This window comes from Zingiber officinale, chromosome 5B, assembly GCF_018446385.1.
Source record: "Zingiber officinale cultivar Zhangliang chromosome 5B, Zo_v1.1, whole genome shotgun sequence".
In the NCBI taxonomy this organism is placed as follows: domain Eukaryota; kingdom Viridiplantae; phylum Streptophyta; class Magnoliopsida; order Zingiberales; family Zingiberaceae; genus Zingiber; species Zingiber officinale.
Window position 1 is genome coordinate 40,358,785 of NC_055995.1, and position 16,036 is coordinate 40,374,820.

The following is a 16,036-nucleotide window of genomic DNA, read 5'->3' on the forward strand; positions in this document are numbered from 1 at the left end:
AATGGACAAAGATTGGATGTCAAAGAATATGTTATCACATGAATATGAGGCTGGGGTAGAGTCTTTCTAGGACTTTGCAACGCAAAACACTATAGTTCCGAATGCAATACCTTGCCCATGTGTAAGATGCGGTAATCTAAAGATGAAAGATGTTGGCATTATAAGAGCACATTTGTATTGTAATGGTATAGATTTATCATATCATATATGGATTTGACATGGGGAAAGATCTAAGATTGGGAACTCAATGAATGATCGAGTAGGCCAAGATGAACACAAATCTTTTGTCGAGGAACCTATAGATATGGTGCATGCTGCATATGATGGTTATGCTGAGAATCCAAACAAATTCCATAAGCTACTTGAAGATGCTGAGAAACCTCTATATCCAGGATGTACTAAATTTACAATGTTATCTTCACTTGTCAAATTATATAACTTGAAGGCAAAATATAGTTAGAGTGATAAAAGTTTCACTGACTTACTTACTTTGATCGGGGAAATGCTTCTAGATAACAATGAATTACTTTTATCTTTGTATGATGCAAAGAAAAGCTTATCTGCATTAGGGATGCATTATGTGAAAATTCATGCTTGTCCTAATGATTGTATCTTATACCGGAAGGAGTATGAGGATTTTACCAATTGCCCTATTTACGGGATGTCAAGGTGGAAGTTGGGTAAAAAATATATGATAAATGAAGAAGTTCTAGCAAAAGTCCTTTGGTACTTCCGACCTATTCCAAGATTTCAAAGATAGTTTAAGAACAAAGAGATATCTAAGGAGTTAACTTGGCATGCTGATAAAAGAATTTGTGATGGATACTTGCGTCATTTTGTTGATTCACCCTCTTGGAAAGTGGTGGATCACAACTGGCCAGATTTTGCTTCTGAGCCAAGAAATCTAAGATTGGCCATATCAGCAGACGGGATTAATCCTCATAGTTCGATGAGTTCTGCATATAGTTGTTGGCCAATTGTTATGATCACTTACAACCTTCCTCCAAGGTTATGTATGAAGAGAAAATTTATGATGCTCACTTTGATGATTTCTGGTCCCAAACAACCAAGGAATGATATTGATGTCTACTTAGCACATCTAATTGATGACCTAAAATGCTTATGGGATATAGGTGTTAATACATATGATGCATATCGAGAGGAAAATTTATTACTTAGAGCTATTTTACTATGGACAATTAATGATTTTCCTGCATATGAGATCATGTAAGGTTGTGTTGTGAAAAGATATCATGCATGTTCAATATGCGGTGAAGAAACATATTCAACAAGGTTAAAGCATAGTAGAAAAATGTCATATACTGGTCATGGAAGGTTTCTTCCTAGAATTCATTCTTATTGAAGGCAAAAGAAAGCATTTAGAGGGAATCAAGAGTTTAACCTCGCACCAAAACCATTAACTGGCCATGAAGTATTAAAAAGAGTTGAAAGTGTTAATTATCGTTTAGGAAAAATGAGTGGGAGGCTTCGGTTAAAGGATATTGATGAAAAATAATGCTAGAAAAAGAAATATATATTCTTTGAACTTGAGTATTGGAAACATCTGTTGGTGCAGCGGGGCTGGCAAGAGGGGGGGTGAATTACCTGCCCAATAAAAATACCCTCCTCGTTTCTTTCAACTCAAAAAATGCAATAATAATAAAGAAATAAACTAACAGAAATAAAGAGGAGATAGAGAATTTAACTTGGTTACAACCCAGGAGGTTGTTAATCCAAGGCAATGAAAAAGCTCAGAAAGATCTCCTTCTCTAAAGGTGGAGAAACCTTTTACACACTAAAACCTCTAAACTATTGCTAGGATTTGAATACTTAGTTGATTTTTTAATTTCCTAACTCCAGGGGTCTTTATATAGCTCCTAGAAATCTTATCCCGAGTGTTGAAGATGCCTCCAAGAGGGTTGAGGGCGCTTCCAAGCAGTTTGACCGGATAAAGCTCTATCCTGTTGCAAACGGTCACGAAGACTGGGTCTGAGGCACCTCCAATGCCCTTGAAGGCACCTCGGACTGGTCTGAGGCGCCTTCAAGGTGATGGGGGTGTCTTCAATGTTGAGGGCGGTCTCAATGATGTTGAGGGCGCCTTCAACCTGCATGGTATAAATAGCTTTAAGTTTCTCTTTTTCCTCTTCTTCCGAAGCTCCAATCGCTTGGGTGATTTCGACCAACCGAAATAGGGCTCACCCGAATCAAATTTCCAGCCTTCTCCTCGAGCAGGCTTCCGACCTGGATTCTCGTCCCTCGAACGTCGCACACGTTCTTCTCATCCACCGGTGTACTCTTCCGCAGCTCTTTCATCCTTCGGACGCACTGAGCCCGTCGGCTCCCTTCCCGTGTCGTCCTTCTAGCTAGCTGCATCTTCCGCTCGACTTCCTGCACTCCTAAGTTCCTGCACACTTAGACACAGGGATCAAATAACAAGCAGGACCTAACCTAACTTGGTTGATCACATCAAAACACCCACGGGGTCCAACAACATCTACATGTTCGACATGTTCTTGATGTGATGCACATTGAAAAAAATGTTTGTAAAAGTCGCATTTGTACGTTACTTGACATTCTAGGAAAAAAAAGGGATGGAGTAGCAGCAAGACTAGACCTTATGGAGATGAATGTGAGAACTAATTTGGCACCAAAGATGGGGGAGAATAAAACGTATTTGCCAGCAGCGTGTTTTATACTAAGTAAGGCTGAGAAAAGAAAATTTTGCAATTCTTTGTTAGGAATAAAGGTCCCAATTCAGGTTACTCATCCAATATTAAAAACCTTGTGTCGATGAAGGACTTGAAACTTGTTGGCCTTAAGTCACATGACTATCACACTTTGATGCAACAATTGCTTCCAGTGGCCATCCATGGTGTCTTGCCTAAACATGTTAGAGATAATATCACTCGGTTGTATGACTTTTTCAATGTGCTATATAATAAAGTGATAGTTATCTCAAAGTTGGATGATTTGCAAAGAGAGATTGTGATGCTATTGTGTTTACTTGAAAAATATTTCCCCCCATCTTTTTTTGATATAATGATTCATTTAACTGTTCATCTTGTGCGGGAGGTGAAATTGTATGGATCAGTATGGTATAGGCATATGTACCCATTTGAAAGATTTATGAAGATCTTGAAAGGCTATGTGCGAAATTGCAATCGACCTGAAGGGTGTATAGCCGAAAGTTATATTGCTGAAGAGGCTGTGGAATTTTACTCACATTACTTGTCTAGTGTGCATACAATTGGGATCCCATCAAGGCATCGAAGAGTACAACTCACAAAGCCTCTATCTGGTTCAGTAATTCACTCCACTAGTCATGATGAGTTGCATCAAGCACATCCTTATGTATTAGAAAATGATGATGATGTTGATCCTCATATCGAGTAATTTCTCTAACCTATTAATACTTTCTTACACTTTTCTTATATTCAATTGGTTAACTTATCCCTAATCAGTTCATCAGGGAGCATATGACATTTTTGAATGCAAAATTTCCTCATAAGGTTAAGTTCAAAAGGTGGCTACAAGATGAGCATAACCGAACATTTATTAACTGGTTACGTGATCATGTAAGTTTCATAAGTTTTGAAATATAGGTTTTTTCAAAGCTAAGTTCAAATTTTATCACATTGTGAAATATAGGTTGCAAGTGCAATTGGTCATTCCATTAGTCAAATATTAGAAAGATTGAAGTGGATAGCACGTAGACCTAGCAATCAAGTGTTAAAGTACTCTAGTTATTTGATTGATGGGGTTACTTATCATACAAAAGAGCGCGATGATATATGAGTTGTTCAAAACTCTGGAGTAAGCTTAGTCGTAAAGATAATGCAAGTTGCTAGTTCAAAGGATAAAAATCCAGTTGTATCGGACATGATTTTTTTATGGAGTCATTCAAGAAATATGGGGACTTGATTATCAAAAGTTTCAAGTTCCAATGTTTAAATGTAATTGGGTTGAGAATAATAATGTTATTAAATTCGATGATCTTGGTTCCACGCTGGTAAATCTCAAGAGAATTGGATTCAAATCTGACCCTTTTATATTGGCCAGTCAAGCAAAGTAGGTATTTTACATTGAAGATCCTCAAGATCCTACATGGCATGCTGTACTTGCAACACCTACCAGGGAGAACATTGAATATATAAATGATGATGAGTTGGAAAATGATGTAATCCACTACCAATATTTTACAAGAGGGTTTCTATCAATGAATGTTGATGGAATAGATGAGAAAAAACCACCATGTATTCGTGAAGATTGTGATAGGACTTGGGTTGACAATAAATAAGTGCAATCTATTGGATCGAAAGCTCTAGAGAAGGGGGGGTGAATAACGCTCGTGACTTTCACTTCATTTCAGAAAACTATCGAGTAAAATATGCAGCAGAAATAAATAAAACAATTGCAAACACACGAACATCAGGGTTTTACTTGGTTCAGAGCCTGAGGTGACTCTTACTCCAAGACTCACACTCGTTGAGCGTTTACTTTGGGCAATCACTATAAGCTCGGAAATATACAATTTTGATTTACAATATAAAGCAAAATGGAAATTATACCGACAATAAAAAGTAGAGAGTTTGAAGTTTCAGGTCGTCGGTGTCGAGTTACAGCTTTGTAGAATCGATCTATGAGCAACACACGGAAGAAGAATTGTCAGTTTTTGTTGTTCTTTGGCTCTTGCTTGAACTGGACTTAAGTAGCCTGTGGAGGGTGCCTCCAACACCATAGAGGGTGCCCTCAATCCCGCCGAAATCGCAGCGTGGATGAGCTCTGAACTAGTCACTGCTTATCCGCTTGAGGGCGCATCCAACCTACATGGAGGGCGCCCTCGCGCCAGTGTCCAGGGTGCCTCTAAGCTCCATAGAGGCACCCTCGTGCCTTGCTGCGAGGCCGTCTCTACAAGTGACCCAAGGCGCCTCCAAGCTCCATGGAGGGTGCCTCGGGTACTGTTCATCCGAGGCAAATGTGTCCAATTCACTTCATACAAAATATGTTAGTCCCAGAAATTAACCGTACCATGTAAAACAAAGTTAGCACAATATAGACATGATAAATAAAGTATTTGACAGTCTCCGGACTATCCGGTTATGACTTCGAATTTTCATATGAAAACCCTATATTGAATCGACGCTTACTGTTCCCTCACCGGGGGGCGCGCCCTCACCTACTCCACTCAGGAGAGTTTACCTGTTGTCAGTTGATCCTCGAGACCAACTGGACTTTTGCTCAGCGTCCGAAGCTTCCGGTCTTCATGCTGGACGTCCGCTCCATGACCCGTCTAATCTTCCACTCGATTTCCGACACCAGGATTTCAACCTAAGGTTACCACCCCCTAGGATTTTGTCTGAAGCTCTCGACTCGTCAAGACTTTCCACCTAGGATTACCACCTTCTAGGACCTAGGGTTACCGCCCCCTAAGGTTTTCCCTTTGCCAAACCGCAGCTAGGACTTTTCCTCACCTAGGGTTACCACCCCCTAGGACCTAGGGTTACCACCTCCTAGGGTTTTCCACCTGCCTAACCGCAGCTAGGACTTTTACCTAAGTACACTTAGGACTTTCCTTCAATCTCATTCAAACTCGTTAGATAATAAAACAACTTAACTTTGGACCCTTTGACATGATCAAAACACAGGTTCGATCGTCAGTTGCTTCCCGCACCAACAATCTCCCCCCTTTTTGATTATGATAACATGATTCAAAGTTAAGTAAAACATAATAATAAATAATGAAATTTAAACAAGAGCATGAATGCAATAATTCAAAAAAACTTTATGCTCCCCCTTTCATTATGTTTAAATTCTTAATTAGTTTAAATTCTTAAATTCTTAATTTTGACTTTTCTCTTCCCCTTTGGCATAAATAAAAAATAATACTATGTAGAGAGAAAAAATGCAAAGATAAAATTTTTTTAGCTCCCCCTGAAAGGTAGCTCTTATTTGAATATTAGTTTTGCAAGAAGAAAGAAAAACTTAGCAAAACTTTTAAGTTTTTTGAAAGTGACGTAAACTTAGCTTTTGAAACTAAGTGCTTTGAAATGCATTTAGATTTTTCAAAAAATAATTTAGCTAAATTTTAGCTTTGAAAATTACTTTAAAAAAAACCTAGCTAATCTTAAGTTTTGAAACTTAGCTTTTTCCAAAAAAACTTAGCTAAATTTTAGCTTTGAAAATAATTATTTTGTCAAGTACTTTAGCTTTCAAAAGAAGTTGATAAGAACTTTAGTTTTAATACTCAGTTTTATAAAAGTTTTTAAAAAAGGCTTAGTTAAAAGTACTCAGCTTAAAAAGAAAAAAATACTTTACTTTTAAGAATATTGTGATAAAAACTTCAACCTTTTTTTTAAAAAAATATTTTAATAAGCACTTAGCTTGAAGAATATTTTATTAAAAAAAACTTAGCTTTAAAAATATTTCCTTGTAAAAATACTTAGCTAAGTAAATGATTTTTAAAAAAAAACTTAAAATACTTTATCAAATACTTAGTTTCAAAAAATGATTTATTTTTCATTCTAAAAATAGTGTATAAATGAACTTTCTTTTTTAGAAATATTTTGAACCTTTTTTTTTAAAGAAAATTTTAACAAAAAAAAAAAAACTTAACTTGACTCCCTTCACTTCCCCTTGATTAATGCCTTAAAAATTTTAAGGATCCTAGAGTCCAAGCATGTAAATAAATAATAAAAAAGATTATTATTTTCCTGATTTTCTATCTCACTCATTCTAGTTTATCAAACATGTTCAGCTTATAAGTGTTTGTGAGATGAAATTAACTTTATTTTAATTTTATCAATAAAGTATGAGTTTAAAATTTTAAAATATAAGTTTGAATTTCAAATATGAGTTTAATAGATTTAAACATTTGACAATAATTAAAATTTTGAAGATTTTGAAAATATATTGAAAATTAATTAAGTTTGAAATTATAAACTTACATATTAATTTTGATTTAAAAATTAATTATCTTTTAAAAATAATTAAGATTTTGAAAATCTAAGAGTTAATAATTTGAAATTTAATTATGATTAATAATCAAATAATTAAGATGTTTGAAATTCATTATGATTTAAAAATAATTATAATTTAATTATGATTTTAAAATAATTAACATTTTGAATTTAATTAGATTTGAAATTAAACTTTTTATAATTAATTAGATTTTGAAATTAATCATTATTTTATAATTAATTATGAATTTTAATTGAGTTAGCTTTAATTTAATTAATTCAGGTTTGGTTAACTACTTTAAACCTAGGTCCATCTCATCTTTTTCTAGTTTAATAGTTTTGTGAGATGGTTAATTTAATCTTTAATTTAAATTTCAATCTAAGGATTGATTTATAATTGAGTTATACTCAGATTTTTTAATTAGTTAATTAAATATTCATTTCAATGATTGACTTCCAAGCTGTGGCGAGGCACTAGGTCTTCTTGGGTATGTGATCATCCACCACTTCTAGACAAAGCCTTTCAAAGAAATTAAATATTCAATTTTCTTTTTGAAACCTCTAGGTCTAACTAGTTAAGTGTAAATCACGCCTAGGCCCTTATCTAGCCTAATCTAAGCATGTATAATAAGAGCAGTAAGATAAGCATCAAATAATTCTATTTATAAAAATAGTTTTTCTATTGGCTCCCCCTAGATCATAACCTCGATAGGGTCTATCAAGGTAGTAGATTTAATCCTTAGGGACCCAATATTGTCCAAGTCCAACTTGATTAATCAAGTTTGACTTGAGGACCCTTGCTTGGACTAATTTTCTATTAGTTCTATTTACAGGTGATGGGTAAGACTTATATTTTTGTTTAACTTTAAATCCAAGTCCGGATCAGTTGTAAACGACTCTCTATTTTTCAAGAATCAGATCAAGATTCTTAGAACCCAAAGTGAACCATTCCAACGTGCCCTTAAGTTTTTTGACTTGAGTTTTCAAATTGGAGTTTTCTTCCTCAAGTTGTTGGACTTGAGTTGAATTTCCAATTTGAATTGGTTCTGTCAAAGGACTCAATTTAGTCTCCTCCTTAAGGATTGTTACCTCCTTTTGGAGTGACTTGACTCGGAGGTTGGATTTGGCTAATTTACGCATAAGGTAATTAACTAAATTATGTAGTTTACTTAATTGAGAAATATTTACAGTGGGTTTAGGCCCTTCGAAAACGGATACGGATCCGTGGCTTCGCTCAAACTCGATTTCCTATTTGCTCTTGGTTTCTAATTCTTCGAGTTGTTCCCGGGTCGCCAATGCAAGAAAACTCGTCTGTTCAAGTTCTTCGTCAGAGTCTTCTGAAGAAGGCTCATCCCATGTTGCTTGTAGTGCTTTCTTCTTCTTTTGTTTCTTTGCTTCCTTTTGATTTGGACAGTTAGCTTTGACATGTCCCTTTTGGTTGCAACCGTAGCAGGTTACCTCGAACTTCACTTTCAGACTTGATTGTACCTTCTTGGATTGAATCACCTTTTTGATGTCCTTTTTTGTGAATCCCTTCTTCTTTTTGTAGAGTCTGCGTACTAGGTTGACGAGTTCGGCTGCTATCTCATCGTCGTCATCTTTTGAGTTTGATTCGTTTTCGGACTCGGGTTCGGTTTTGCGCTTTGTTTTTGGTTCTTGAGTTCTGCTTGTACCTGCAACCAAAGCATACCTTTCTCGGCTAGACATACATTAGTCTGTTCGTGCAATTCAAATTCTGAAAATAACTCATCTAACTTAATTAACAATAAATCCTTGGATACTTTGTAGGCGTCTATCATTGATGCCCACAATGTATTCCTCGGAAAAGCATTTAGTGCGTACCTTATTACGTCTCGATTCTCCACTTTCTGTCCGATCACATGGAGTCCATTAAGGAGGTCTTGGATGTGTGCATGCAATTGACTTGCCGATTAACCATCCTGTAATTTTATGTTATAAAGTTTATTCAAAATTAAATCTCTTTTACTTACTTTAGTATCAGAGGTCCCTTCATGTAGCTCAATTAGCTTCTTCGACAAATCTTTGGCACTTGCAAATGGACCAACTCGGTTCAGCTCCTCCTTTGTTAGCCCACATTGAAGAGTACATGTAGCTTTAGCATTTGCCTCAACCTTCTTTATTAGACTTGCGTCCCAGTTCTCGCATGATACTAGTTTTCCCGAGCCGTCGAGTAGGAGTGAGATGCCAGTTTGATGATCATCTGTATCTTGAACTGGGTTTGGAGGTAGGACTCCATTCGACCCTTCCAGTAGTCGAAGCCTTCGCCGGTGAAGAGCGACGGACGGGCTGTACTATAGCCTTCTTGATGGGTCATTTAAGAGGAAACTCTCGCACACAAAAAGAAAAAGAACCAAATATTCCAAGACTTGGTCTTGGATTAGTAGTGTGGGAGAAAAATAAAAATAGTAAAAAAAATAAATAAAATATTTAAAAAATATTATTATAAATTTTTAAAAATGTGATATTTCGCTAATACCAACCAATAGTGAAAAGATAAAAATGAATTTTTTTAAAAATAGTTTTGGAGGGAAAAATGAAAGGCGTAAGGTTTTATTGAAAAAATGGATGAAAAAAGCAAAAAGTGCTCGAACGGTAGTTGTACCGATTCAGAGCAACCTCGCTTTGATACCAATTGTTGGATCGAAAGTGCTAGAGGGGGGGGGGGGGTGAATAGTGCTCACGACTTTCACTTTCGTTTCAGAAAACTATCGAGTAAAATATGCAGCGGAAATAAATAAAACAATTGCAAACACACAAACACCAAGGGTTTTACTTGGTTCAAAGCCTGAGGCGACTCCTACTCCAAGGCCCACACTCATTGAGTGTTTACTTTGAGCAATCACTATAAGCTCGGAAATATACAATTTTGATTTACAATATAAAGCAAAATGGAAATTATACCGACAATGAAAAATAAAGAGTTTGAAGCTTCAGGACATCAATGTCGAGTTACAGCTTTGTAGAATCGATCTTTGAGCAGCACACGGAAGAATGATTGGTTCTTTGGCTCCTGCTCGAACTGGGCTTAAGTAGCCCGTGGAGGGCGCCTCCAACACAATGGAGGGTGCCCTCAATCCTGCCGAATCGCAGCGTGGATGAGCTCCGAACTGGTCATTGCTTATCTGTCTGAGGGCACCTCTAACCTGCATGGAGGGCACCCTCGCACCAGTGTCCAGGACACCTCTAAGCTCTATGGAGGCACCCTCACACCTTGCTGCGAGGTTGTCTCTGCAAGTGACCCCGAGGCGCCTCCAAGCTCTATGGAGGGCACATCGGGTACTGTTCATCCAAGACAAATGTGTCCAATTCGCTTCCTGCAAAATACGTTTGTCCCATAAACTAACCATACCCTACAAAATAAAGTTAGCACAATATAGACATGATAAATAAAGTATTTGACAGCCTCCGGACTGTCAGGTTCTGACTTCAGATTTTCATCCGGAAATCCTAGGTTGAACAGACACCTACTGTTCCCTCACCGGGGAGCGCGTTCTCACCTATTCCACTCAGGAGAGTTTACATGTTGTCAGTTGATCCTCCAGACCAACTGGACTTTTGCTCAGCATCTGAAGCTTTCGGTCTTCATGTTGGACATCTGCTCCATGACCCTTCTAGTCTTCCACTCGGTTCGCGACACCAGGATTTCAACCTAGGGTTACCACCACCTAGGATTTTGCCCGAAGCTCTCAACCCGCCAAGACTTTTTGCCTAGGATTAACACCCCTTAGGACCTAGGATTACCACTCCCTAGGGTTTTCTCTTTGCCTAACCGCAGTTAGGACTTTTCCTCACCTAGGGTTACCACCCCCTAGGACCTAGAGTTACCACACCCTAGGGTTTTCCACTTGCCTAACCGTAGCTAGGGCTTTTGCCTAAGTATACTTAGGACTTTCCTACAATCTCATTCAAACTCGTTAGATAATGAAACAACTTAACTTTGGACCCTTTGACATAATCAAAACATAGGTTCAATCATCGGAAGATTCCCGCACCAACACAATCCTACATGGCATGAACTGGTAGGTTTTTAGTCTTTTGACTGTTGTTCATTAATTGTAAATAAAGTTCATTTGTTTATTTGCATTCAGATAAATTTTATTTGCACATGAAACATATTCTTTTTTTATTATGATTCTTATATGAGTAGCATTTTGAATGACATTGATGTATGATGCAAATGGAAAACTACTATACTTTATTTACCAATGCATTGCATAGTGTAATTTTATGAATGGCTAACAAGTTGTCAATGAATGCAGGAATTGTGTCATTGGAGAACTTAACAAGATTCTCGAATTATATCTCCTCATTGCTTTGTGGAAACTATGGCATCTCATGGAAAATAGAGTACAAGAAATGGAATTCTGGTATATGGAAATACTATAGGAACCAAAGAAGTTAATACGACAAATTCTAGAAATTTTGGTATAGTAATGGAATCTATAGAGACCAAAACAATAAGAACTTCAAGAGGTCGCACTCGTTTGGATAAGCTGGTTAGGCAAAGGGTCCACGGAATTAGAAAGGATGTAAACTTTAATAAATTTGGACAGCTAATAGGAGACTTTGCTGGTGAAATGCAAAGTTATATTGACATTCTTGCTTGGGAAAATGTTAGGATAAGTTACAAGTCATGGAAGCAAGTTCCAAGTGGTGTTAAGGATTTAATATGGGAATCAGTTAATGTAAGTTAAAATTATTTTGACAATTTTAATTACCATTTGTATGTTTATGATCTATTTAATGTAATGGGTTAATATTTTTTATAGTTGAGTTACAATGTTGACCCCAGCTGGAAAAAGGGGTGTTTGAATTCGACAAATAGTAAGTGGCGGTAATATAAAGCTCTCCTCACTCATAAGTTTATTTTTAGCAAGCTTGCTAAACCAGAGGAGTTAAAAGAACCACCAAGTGGTTATAGTATTACACGAGATGATTGGAGTGCATTTGTAATCAATCGCATGTCTGATGACTTCAAGGTAAGATTATTAATTTGCTATTTTCAATTAAGTTGATCACAAGCCACTATTTTAGTTTGAAAGCTAATATATATGAGGAATGTTCAATTAACTAGAAAGTAAGTGATGAGCAAAAGAAGAGAAGAAAGCAGAATGTATACCCACATCGGCTTGCTCGTAAAGGTTATGCACATTTCGCTAACGAAATAGTAAGTATTCCTACTTAATTCGATAAATATGATCTATAATCTGCCTATATTTTATTCCTACTAAATCTATTAATGTGATTTCTAAAGTTATTTATATTATACATTTTGATTGTAGGGAGATGAATTATGTGATGATGAAGAGATTAATCGAGCGATTATTTGGAAGAAAGGACGGTTGAATAAGAAGGGGCAATTTGAAGGCGATGATTTGAAAATGGCAATAGAAAAGATGAAAGCAAGCTCATTATGCCTCTTTCCTACTAAATCTATTATGCCTTTATGGTTTTTATTATGCCTCTGTCCTTTATTGTCGCAACAATAATTTATTATTACATTTATATACATTACATAATTGCAGAAAAAAATCAATTGTTGTACAATAAAACTTTTAATCTTTAAACATGAATCGTGCATCTGCTTATTTTCAGCAATAGTTTGGATACAATTTTTTTTTCCTTTAAACAACAATACATATTAAATTACTAGAAAATTTATTACAGAAAAGGAAAACATGAATCGTTTCACATTACAAATTTTGGCACTCATCGGATTGAAAACATGAATCCTTTTACATTACAAGAGTTGGCACTCATTAGATTGATCAAGTTAATTACCGACATATTTCTGCTTGTCTGCTGGGCCACTTATTTATTTGTAGAAGGTAATAACTTCTGCCGATGATACTGGGTCGGTAGCATTGCTTTTTTAGCACACCTAGGATTCCAACCTGAGTTCCCATAAACACAATCCCCTAAACACAGTGTCTAATAAAATTTGCATGGATAGTTGCACTACAGAATAAGTTGTGGCAGTAGTGTTCTCATGCTAATCATCTGTGCTCTCCCCTTTTCTTTTTTTGGAAAACTCTACAGAGAACCCACTCCTCCTGTCAATTGTATTTGTATGCATACACAACCAGTAAAATAATTAGCAAATCACCATTGACAATTTTAAAACAAATGTATATCTATATTAGTGTTAGTACTTAATAGGGAGTTGTTTACCAGTAATTTATTTTGTACTAGTAATTAATCTTAGTACTACAATTAGTGTTCAAATACATGGCAATAAAACTATTTGTAGTAATTATTTTATTTTCTTTTGCATGACAGGATGATTATGTGTAATGATGTGCGTAGATTATATACACTTGTTTAGCATATTTTGACGCACATTCACATATTTTGTGCATGTTATATCTATGCATTTTCGTACTTCCAGCTTTGCTTTTAGTATATTTACTCTTTTTGTTCGGAGATCTATTTTTGTGCATTTTTTTGTACACAAGAGTCGATTTTGGAGAAGAAATGAAGTTCGAGGCAAATTCTATAATTGAACGAAGGAGGAAGGCACCATCCCTATGTGCCACACGACCCTATCATGGGGAGTTGCCTAGGCCATGTGGTGATCCTCACCCCTGCAGCACTAGCAGAATGAGGGAGTGTCCAGGCTGTGTGAGTATCAAACGGTCGTGCAAGCCTTCCATAGCCAAAGTAGTGCATGGTCGTGTGTGTCACACGGTCATGTAACATTTCTAGAAGCCAAGGAGGGACATGACCGTGTAAGAGTTCCAGAGCCAGAGGCAAAGCAGGCTGTGTAGATCTACACGACCATGTAAGGGGGTAGAGGTAGAGAATGCCATGGCCGTGTGAGCATCACACGACCGTGTCACCTGGGCAGTGAAGGGAATGGAGTAGGCCGTGTGAGCTTCACACGACCGTGTCTTGGGGCCGTGTGACGCCCAAACCCCATCTCTATATAAGGGTTTCTTCCTCATTTGAAATAGGGATGCTCCCTTTTGAGAAAAATCAAGATTTGGGGCGTTCCTCCACCTTCTTGGAGGGATTTTCCAGCGATCTAAGGGCGGATCTTCAATGAATCGACTCCGGGGAACGAGGATTGGATTTGAAGACGGTTCTTCATCGTAGATAAGCTTTTCTTCCTTTATCTTCTTGGGTTTGGGATTAAGATGCTTATTATTTTCTTGTCTTTGGATTCCTCTTTTTATTCTATGGATTATATCTCTTTGTTCTATGAATGGAGGGAGTATTTGTAATGTGAATTTGATGTAAACTCTTGTGGATTTGCCAATTTCCTATTTCTATGATTTTACCCTGTTTGTATCTATTTGATCTTGTGTGGATTGTTGTGATTGAGCTTAATTACCATACTTGATTGAATGTTTGGGTATCTTGTAGATCTTGTAAAGGTGATTCCTCACTCGATTATCCAAGGGACGTTCGTGACAGATAAGCTTGTGTAAGGACGTTTGAGGGATGATCTTGAGGGTGAAATAAGGGCATTCAAGGGGGTAGGATAGATTGGATGCATTAATCTTTCATATCTTGATGAGGTTGAGAGGTAATGAATTTCTATGTTGATTTTTCGAGGGACGCACGTGACAAGCAAGCCCATGTAAGGACAACATAGGAATCATTCCTAATTGATCGCATTTAGGTATAGATTTCAGTCCTAGGTCGTTTGTCTATTGCAAGAGAGAACCGACAACCTTCTGCAAATGTTGGACAATTAAGGAATATGATTTGATAGATCACCTACATTGGATAGCATTACAAAGAAACTGAAACTCCTAGAACATCCTTAATCATAACCCTTATTCTTGTTTCTATTCTTTTATCTCTATTCTTTACTTTTTATAGTTGAACTAGTTTTCATAAATCATTTGATTAGTTGTTTAGCTAATTCGTGTTGAGATATCTTTAGTGCTTATACCAGTCCCTGTGGATACGATATCTTTCTTTATTACTAACGACGTATCCGTACACTTGCGGATCGTTAACAAGTTTTTGGCACCGTTGCCGGGGACTGCGCTATAACATTAGAGATTATCAATTGAGTTAGACTAAACGTAATTTTTCTTTTCTTTTCATTAACATAGTTGTAACTAATCTTTAGAATTCTGTTTTCATAATTTTTGCATATCTTTCGACTTCTTGACAATTTATTTTGTTGCAATTCTAATTCTAATTCTGCATTTTTAGTTTCTAACATTCTAGTCTAACTTTGCTCTATTTTCTCTTTTGATTCAGTTTGTTTCTTCTTTTCTTTTTGAGCAAACATATCTTGTTCTTGTGTATGCGAAGATCTAACTTTGCAGGAGAACTTCTTCCTCTAGACTCAGAAATAGATAGAACCTTTCATAGAAGAAAAATTCTGCATAGACAACAAACAGAATAAGAACATTCTAGCATGGCAAACAGACCATTAAAGGATTATACAGCACCTTACGCTAGAGGGTTTCGATCTAGCATTTCAAAACCTTCAGTTGAAGCAAATAATTTTGAAATCAAATCGGCTATTATTTCTATGGTGCAGCAAAATCAGTTTGGCGGAGGGCCGCATGAGGACCCAAATCAACACTTGGAGGTCTTCTATGAGATATGCGGTACAATGAAAATGAATGATGTTCCTTCTGAAGCGGTGCGTTTATTATTATTTGGGTTTTCTTTAAGAGATAGAGCTAAGCAATGGTTAAACTCTTTAGCTCCAAATAGCATCACCACATGGGAGCAATGCGAGCAATAATTTTTGGATAAATTCTATCTGCCTAGTAAAATGACTCATATGAGAAATCTCATTGCAAGTTTCAAATAAGCTGACTCTGAATCTTTATTTGAAGCTTGGGATAGATATAACAATATGCTCAGACAATGCCCACATCATGGTTTGGAGTGGTGGTTAGTGTTGCACACATTCTATAATGGCATTAATTATCATACTAAGGTGTCCCTAGATTCAGCTGCTTTAGGGGCACTCATGAATAAAAGTCTTGATGAAGCTGAGGAAATAATTGAAAGTGTAGCACAAAATCATCATCAATGGTCAAATGAGAGAAGTGGTGACTATTCTTATTCAAACCCAACTAAAGCAT

At 36.5% G+C, this 16,036-nt stretch overlaps 1 pseudogene; it reads right to left on the bottom strand.

The window, feature by feature from the left end:
- Positions 1-15,721: 15,721 nt before the first annotated feature.
- LOC121988195 lies at positions 15,722-15,833 on the bottom strand (annotated as a pseudogene).
- Positions 15,834-16,036: the final 203 nt, after the last annotated feature.